This window comes from Oryctolagus cuniculus, chromosome 4 (genome assembly GCF_051225735.1).
Source record: "Oryctolagus cuniculus isolate XC-2025 breed Fujian yellow rabbit chromosome 4, ASM5122573v1, whole genome shotgun sequence".
Classification (NCBI taxonomy): domain Eukaryota; kingdom Metazoa; phylum Chordata; class Mammalia; order Lagomorpha; family Leporidae; genus Oryctolagus; species Oryctolagus cuniculus.
In genome coordinates, this window is record NC_142870.1 from 2,558,644 (window position 1) to 2,566,720 (window position 8,077).

Here is an 8,077-nt window from a genome sequence, read left to right on the forward strand (position 1 = left end):
TGCGCTCCTGGCCCCGACACTGCCCCCTGCGCTCCCCGGGCCCTGACACTGCCCCCCTGCGCTCCCCTGGCCCCTACACTGCCCCCTGCGCTCCCTGGGCCCCAGTGCTGTTGTGTCAGGAAGCCTTGACTGCGGTCTGGGCAGGTGAAAGTTTCCTGTTTGTCCTGTCGTTAGTCACACGGATTTCTGGGCCAAGCCGCCTGCTCCCAGCGTTAATCCCCGGCCCCGCGGGCCCAGGGCAGGCTGCAGCTGGCGGGACCTGTACAGCCCACGCTCCGGGCACTTCCTTGTTCCCAACTCCTTCCAGAACATTCTGGTCTGGGCTGCACTTTGTGCCACTCGCCCCAGAGGAGGCTCCAGAACTGTGTGGGGAGGGTGTAGCCTCTCCCCAGGGGCTGCCATGGGCGCATGGGCAGGGACAGCAGAACTAGGGGCCTTTGCCTGTCCAGAGCACATGGGGCCTCAGCCCGCGACGGCCGCAGAGGGGGTGGGCGGCAGCATCCGTACTACCCGGGGCCCGAGGGGCGTGCAGGCCACCTGGAGCAGTGAGTCTGCAGGTCATGGCTTTCTGGGGAGCCCAGGACCTGTCTGTCGCCTGTTCTGCGGGATTCACCGTGTGACAGTGGCAGAGGGCCTCCCAGCCTCCCAGGCTTGGCCCCAGGCCCCAGGCCCTCAGCTAGGGCTCAGCTCCTCAGAGGCTGTGCCATTGTGCCCCTCCCGGAGGAGGCAAGCGCGCCCCCAGTGTGACCTGGGCTTCCCCAGACCCCTCCTCCCCCCAGGTGGGATGGTCGCCTGGCTCTCGGAGCAGGGTGTTGTGGGTTGTGGCAGGCTGTACCCCGCGGGAGGCAAGATCCAAAGCGACCCTCACCTTTGACCTTGGGAGGCATCAGGTCTTCGTGTTTTCCGTTGGGCTCCTGTTAAAATCCACCTGCGTGTCCTAGGCACACCCTGAGCACTCGAGGTGCGGACCTGAGACCCTAGCGGGGGACCCGGGATGCAGGGTCTCGGCTCCCTCTCCCCAGCCCCTCAGGCCCGCGCCTGGCAGCGTGGACCTGTCTCAGATATCTCTGCTGCCTCCCCCTCTGTCTTCCAGAAGGACGGGTGGCAGCCCGGCACCCTGGGAGTGTCGGCCCTGTGTGCAGGTCCGGGCCCGGACCCCTCTGCTGCCTCAGCCCCCAGGCTGTCTGCACTGCACTGCAGCTGTACTCGTGGGGCTTGCACCCCTCTTCACTCCCCAGGCTGGGGTCCCTGCACCCCACCAGGCCAGCACTGCTGAGCAGGGCGCGGGCGGCTGTGCCCTTGCTGACAGCCTTGGGGTAGATGACTCCTCCGGGGACCCGGGGGCAGAACCGCGGCTGCCCGTGGAGGTGACCAGCTCCAGGGTGCACATCTCTGGGGCTCACATCCCCCTTCTCGCCGGTCCCTTGGCCTCTCCTCTTCCTCGGAACCTCTCTAAAAACCCAGGTGCGTCAAGGCAGGTGGCACCTGTGCAACCCACACTTAAAACGGGGGGAGCCAGAGGAGGAGGGAGGGATGGAAGAGCCAACGCAAACCAGTGAGCGAGTGCTCCTGGGACCCGCCCTGGTCCCCTCCCCCGACCTCACAGGGCTCCCCTGGCGGCTTGCCAAGTGTGCCAAGTGGACCCCGGCGAATCCATGTCGGGGTCGGAGCCTGGAGGTTCAGGGATTTGGAAAGCAGAGATACCGAAGCCGTTTCCTGAGGCGATGTGTGCACGTGCCGCGCCTGGCGTTACCTGCGTGGTCTCCCCGTGGCCTCCCAGGCACGTGCAGCCGAGGAGACCCAGGGTGAGGTGTGTCGGGCAGGTGGGAGCAGACGCTCCCCGTAGCAGAGGGTTTCCTGTGTGGGGAAGGAGCACAGACCCAGGAGAGTTGGCTCTGGCGGGAGGGCAGGCTGGGCCCCCGGGGCCGCTGTCCGGGCCTTGCTAGTGTGTGCATCCAGAGGCGCCGACTGTGTGAGCTCCCGGGGAGACGGCCTCCCTCGCCCCTGCCTGGCTCGGCCTCAGGGTCTGCCTCTGCTTCCCTGCCTGTCAGAGCGGCCCAGGTGTAGGAGCTGCCCGGGGCTGGCTGGTTTTTGGCGGCTGTGGCTCCCCCGGTGTGGATGACTCACCACGCTGGGACAAGGTTTGTGTGTTCCCGGCTCGTCAGGCCAGAAGAGGGGAGGAGGGGGAGGTTCCAGGAGCCTGGCCTGTGCTGCAGCCCGGGAAGCCGTGGCCGTCTCGCCCTGACGCGGTCAGTGTGGCCCCAGGGCGCACACAGGTCCACGGTTGCCTGCTGGCTGGGTGGGAAGGGCTGGCCGCCCTGGCCCTGTGTGGGGAGACGCACAGCACACCCGCTCTGAGGTCACTGGCTCTGGCAGAAGCCTGTAGCGGGGCAGAGGCCAGTGGGGGACTTCCGCCGACCCCTGCAGGCTGTCCCTGAGCCCGCCCCTTCCTGGAGATTGGCATGCGGCCCTGGCACAGAGACCTGCTCTTCCTAGAAAGCCGTCCCTAGAGTTTTCCAGAAGCCCCGGCTCTTCCTGGGAACCTGGAGGGCTGAGTGTCTGCTTCCCGCCTGCTTCAACTTGACCCGCCACACGTAGGGATGTGGGCACTCCTGCCCTGACACACCTCTCAGGGGACGTGGGCACTCCCGCCCTGACACACCTCTCAGGGGATGTGGGCACTCCCGCCCTGACACACCTCTCAGGGGATGTGGGCACTCCCGCCCTGACACACCTCTCAGGGGATGTGGGCACTCCCGCCCTGACACACCTCTCAGGGGACGTGGGCACTCCCGCCCTGACACACCTCTCAGGGGATGTGGGCACTCCCGCCCTGACACACCTCTCAGGGGATTGGGCACTCCCTCCCTGACACACTTCTCAGGGGATTGGGCACTCCCGCCCTGACACACGTCTCAGGGGATTGGGCACTCCCGCCCTGACACACCTCTCGGGATGTGGGCACTCCCGCCCTGACACACCTCTCAGGGGATGTGGGCACTCCCGCCCTGACACACGTCTCAGGGGATTGGGCACTCCCGCCCTGACACACCTCTCAGGGGACATGGGCACTCCCGCCCTGACACACCTCTCAGGGGATGTGGGCACTCCCGCCCTGACACACCTCTCAGGGGACGTGGGCACTCCCGCCCTGACACACCTCTCAGGGGACGTGGGCACTCCCGCCCTGACACACCTCTCAGGGGATTGGGCACTCCCTGACACACCTCAGGGGATTGGGCACTCCCGCCCTGACACACCTCAGGGGATTGGGCACTCCCGCCCTGACACACCTCTCAGGGGATGTGGGCACTCCCACCCTGACACACCTCTCAGGGGATTGGGCACTCCTGCCCTGACACACCTCAGGGGATGTGGGCACTCCTGCCCTGACACACCTCTCAGGGGATGTGGGCACTCCCGCCCTGACACACCTCAGGGGATTGGGCACTCCCGCCCTGACACACCTCAGGGGACGTGGGCACTCCTGCCCTGACACACCTCTCAGGGGATGTGGGCACTTCCACCCTGACACACCTCAGGGGATTGGGCACTCCCGCCCTGACACACCTCTCAGGGGACGTGGGCACTCCCGCCCTGACACACCTCTCAGGGGACGTGGGCACTCCCTGACACACCTCTCAGGGGATGTGGGCACTCCCGCCCTGACACACCTCAGGGGATTGGGCACTCCCGCCCTGACACACCTCTCAGGGGATGTGGGCACTCCCGCCCTGACACACCTCTCAGGGGATGTGGGCACTCCCGCCCTGACACACCTCTCAGGGGATGTGGGCACTTCCACCCTGACACACTTCTCAGGGGACATGGGGCACTCCCGCCCTGACACACTTTTCTGGGGACATGGGCACTCCCACCCTGACACACCTCTCGGGATGTGGGCACTCCCGCCCTGACACACCTCTCAGGGGATGTGGGCACTCCCACCCTGACACACGTCTCAGGGGACGTGGGCACTCCTGCCCTGACACACCTCTCAGGGGATGTGGGCACTCCCGCCCTGACACACCTCTCAGGGGATGTGGGCACTCCCGCCCTGACACACGTCTCAGGGGATTGGGCACTCCCGCCCTGACACACCTCTCAGGGGATGTGGGCACTCCTGCCCTGACACACGTCTCAGGGGACATGGGGCACTCCCGCCCTGACACACCTCTCAGGGGATGTGGGCACTCCCACCCTGACACACCTCTCAGGGGATTGGGCACTCCCGCCCTGACACACTCTCAGGGGATGTGGGTACTCCCGCCCTGACACACGTCTCAGGGGATGTGGGCACTCCCACCCTGACACACATCTCAGGGGATTGGGCACTCCCGCCCTGACACACCTCTCAGGGGACGTGGGCACTCCCTGACACACCTCTCAGGGGATTGGGCACTCCCACCCTGACACACCTCTCAGTTGACGTGGGCACTCCCACCCTGACACACCTCTCAGGGGATGTGGGCACTCCCACCCTGACACACGTCTCAGGGGATTGGGCACTCCCGCCCTGACACACTTCTCAGGGGACATGGGGCACTCCCTCCCTGACGCACTCTCAGGGGACGTGGGTACTCCCACCCTGACACACTCTCAGGGGACGTGGGCACTCCCGCCCTGACACACCTCTCAGGGGACATGGGCACTCCCGCCCTGACACACTTCTCATGTTTGCCGGTTCAGATCCAACATGGCCCCGGGGCCTGTGAGGCCTCCTGAGGAGGAGCTGTGGCCCTGGCAGTCTGGAGGGAGAGGGGAGAGCGTGGGGGAGAGCTGAGCCCTCTGCTGGGCACCGGACCTGCTCCCAGGATCCTCTGCTGCTGGGCAGTGTGTGTGTGTGTGTGTGTGTGTGTGCGCACAGGGAGGGTGTGTGCACATGAATGGGGCCTGTGCAGTGTGCAAAGTGCTGGCGTGTGTGTGTGTGCCTGCATGTGTGCAGGTGAGTGTGTGCGTGCACCCCAGATTCCCCCCCCCGCAGCCCGAGCGCAGTCACGACCAGAGGCCACCTCTGTCCTCGGCCACAGGGCCATGCTCCGTGCTGAGTGCCGTTGGGGGGTGTGCGAAGGCAGCAGCGAGCTGACCCCGCCCCTGGGTGCCGGGGGGGACGCTGCCTCGGCCCCTCCCACCTCCCTGCCCACCCCGGCACTGCCTGGTGCTGTGTCACTGCCCAGACCCCCGGCCTTCCACACGAGCGCGGGAGGAGACGGAGGGGCCAGACGGGGGCTCTGAGCTGCTTCCCGGGCACGTGCCCCAGGCACGATGGAGAGCTGGGCCCGAGGCGGAGCCACGGAGAGAGCAAAGCAGCACAGAGGCGCCCTGTGGGCAGCACACGGAGCCCCCCCCCCCCCCACGCACACACACATGCAGCTCTGTGCTGGGCCTGGTGCCAAACGGGGACACCCTGGACAATGCAGACGCACAAGACGTGTGTGTGTGTGTGTGTGTGTGCGCGCGCGCGTGCACGTGTACACCGCACGCACACTGGGGACACCAGGGGATGCGGTCTCCCCTGCTGGGGCTCTCCTCGTCGCTGCATTTTGAGCTTGACACATCTCCTACACACAGCGAAACTGTCACCAGAGACAAAAGGTGGGCGCCTGCCCGAGACTCGAGGCTCCCTCGGGGCACCCGGGGCCTCCTGCCTGTCCCACACCCCACCCCCTCCAGGGAGGCCAGACGCCCACACTCTGCTTCCGGCCACTGGGGACGAGCGCGCACCTTCAGGCCATCCCAACGCTGAGTGCCCAGCAGGGCCGCTGTCCGGGTCCCCTGTGCGGCTGGGCGTGGACGGGCATCTCACGTGCGTCTCTCCACCACCCGCTCCCTGCACAGCCCTGTGTGGGCGGATCCACACTCATTCTGAGGCTCAAGTAGGTGGGCACCGTGGCAGGTGCATGTCTTTTACGGAAACTTCCACACCGCTCTCTGCCGCGCGTATTGGGGGCGGGGGTGTGTGTGGCCCGTCGGCAGCCTCGTCAGCGCTCAGAACTAGCCGTCTGTGCGTTCCTGCCGCCCCAGCAGCCCACGGCAGGGAGCTCCCTGTGGTTCTCACCTGCGTCTCCCAACAACTTCTGTGCCATCTGTGTGTCCTCTAGTGGGGCAGCTTCTCAGACTTCTGGCCCATTTTTAAAACTGGACTGCGGGGCTGGCGCTGTGGCGTAGTGGGTAAAGCCGCTGCCTGCAGTGCCGGCTCCCACATGGGCGCCTGTTGGAGTCCCGGCTGCTCACTTCCGACCCAGCTCTCTGCTGTGGCCTGGGAAAGCAGTGGAAGATGCCCAAGTCCTTGGGCCCCTGCACCTGCATGGGAGACCCAGAAGAAGCTCCTGGCTCCTGGCTTTGGATTGGCGCAGCTCCGGCCATTGCGGCCGTTTGGGGAGTGAACCAGCAGATGGGAGACCTCTCCCAGCCTGGAAGGTGGACGTCCAGGTGAGCCTGTCGGGGGTGGCCGGGTCGTACGAGTGGCGGGGTGAATCGGGACAGAGCTAAGCCGACGTCTCTCCCTTGCCTCACCTCTCCTTTCCCTCGGCAGCGCCCAGCGACTTCCAGCCGGGGCCGCACTTTCCCTAAAAGCCTCCTGTGCTGGCCCTGACTGTGGCTGGGCGCTGCTGTGGCGAGTAGAGCACACGGTTATTCTGGACGTTAGAAGCCCTGCTCACGCCCACTGCCGGTGCACGACGTAGCCGTGCTGCCGCCTTCCCAGCTGGCTGCCCGCGCTGCCCCCGCTCGCGGCTGGGAGACGCGGCATCAGAGGTGAGCACCCACATCTGCGTCTCCGCCCTCATCTTGGGGGTGCCGCGGGGTGAGCAGTGTCCCCTCACCTCCTCTGCCCAGCCCCACCGCCCACACTGCCCTGTCCGGTCCTGGCAGGGGATGCCCCACACAACAGCCATCCTGCTGCTGGCTGAGAAAATCACCCAGACTGGGTGAGGGTGCTGGGGCGCCCTGGATGGAGCAAGAGGTGGGTGAGGGACACAGGGCACCCCCAGGCCCCCGGCCCCCATGCCCACCCTGCCTCTGTCCACCTCTGCTGGCCACTCTCGGAGCAGGCCCCGGCCCGCCCCAGGTCGGAGGTGCTGTGGGCCGGATGGCAGGAGGGGCCGACTGCCCAGCCCGGGAGAGCTTCCTGGACAGGAGAGCGGTGACGTCCATCACGACGTCAGCCAGCGCGAGGGGCTAGTGCAGGGGCGCTGGCTGGGACAGCCTGGAAAGGCCACTGCCGGGGGCCTCTTGTTCCCAGGAGGGTGGCCGGGGGCCTTCTTGGCGCGGCTCAGAGAGCTCCGGGAGCTGTCACTCTGCACACTGGTGCCGGCCACTCTTGTCCATTTATAACTCCAGGCCGGGGACCTCTGAGCCCCTGGACAGCAGATAGCCCGGGGCCTGGCCCTTCCCATTCCTGGGGCCGCTGGGATGAGGTGCGGGAACAGCTTCCTGGGGGGACAGGAGCAGTGACGAGGCCACCTGCGCCTGCACTGGCCACACTCAGTCACCGCCTGCCAATCAGGTGCCTGGCGGAGTGACCGGGACAGTGGAGAGCCAGGGTGAGGGGAGGCCATCACCCAGGCTGCCCGACTCCCGGTCACTGGGGAGCAGGCCTGTCTGGATGGAGGTCCGCGCCAGGCGAGGGCCGGATCCCCACTGCAGCTGAGCCCCCCGCCCCTGCTGCCCCTGCTGCCCCAGGGCCTCTGCGGCTGGGCGCTCCCGCTGCTCCCTCACTGACACACCCACACCCTCGCAGCTCCTAGCCCGCGGTGCTGTCCCAGGGACTTGCTCACTCGCAATGCCATTGCCATCTGACGCTCCCCTTCCACCCCAGCCCTCTGAGCTGGCACAACACAGCGCATGTGGAGGTCGCGGGGGCTCCTCCTGAGAACCAGGGTCCAGGCTGCGTGCTGGAGAGGGCGGGCCCTGCACTCCTACGACCCGACCTCCGTCCCGAGGCTTCTCCCAGCCTCCCCTCTGGTCCTGAAGTTCAGCCACCCGCCCGATGCTCCCGGCCAGCTCCCCTGACAGTGCCCACACAACAGCGGCTACGGGGAACAGGTGCTGGAGCCACGTGGAGGACGGAAACGGG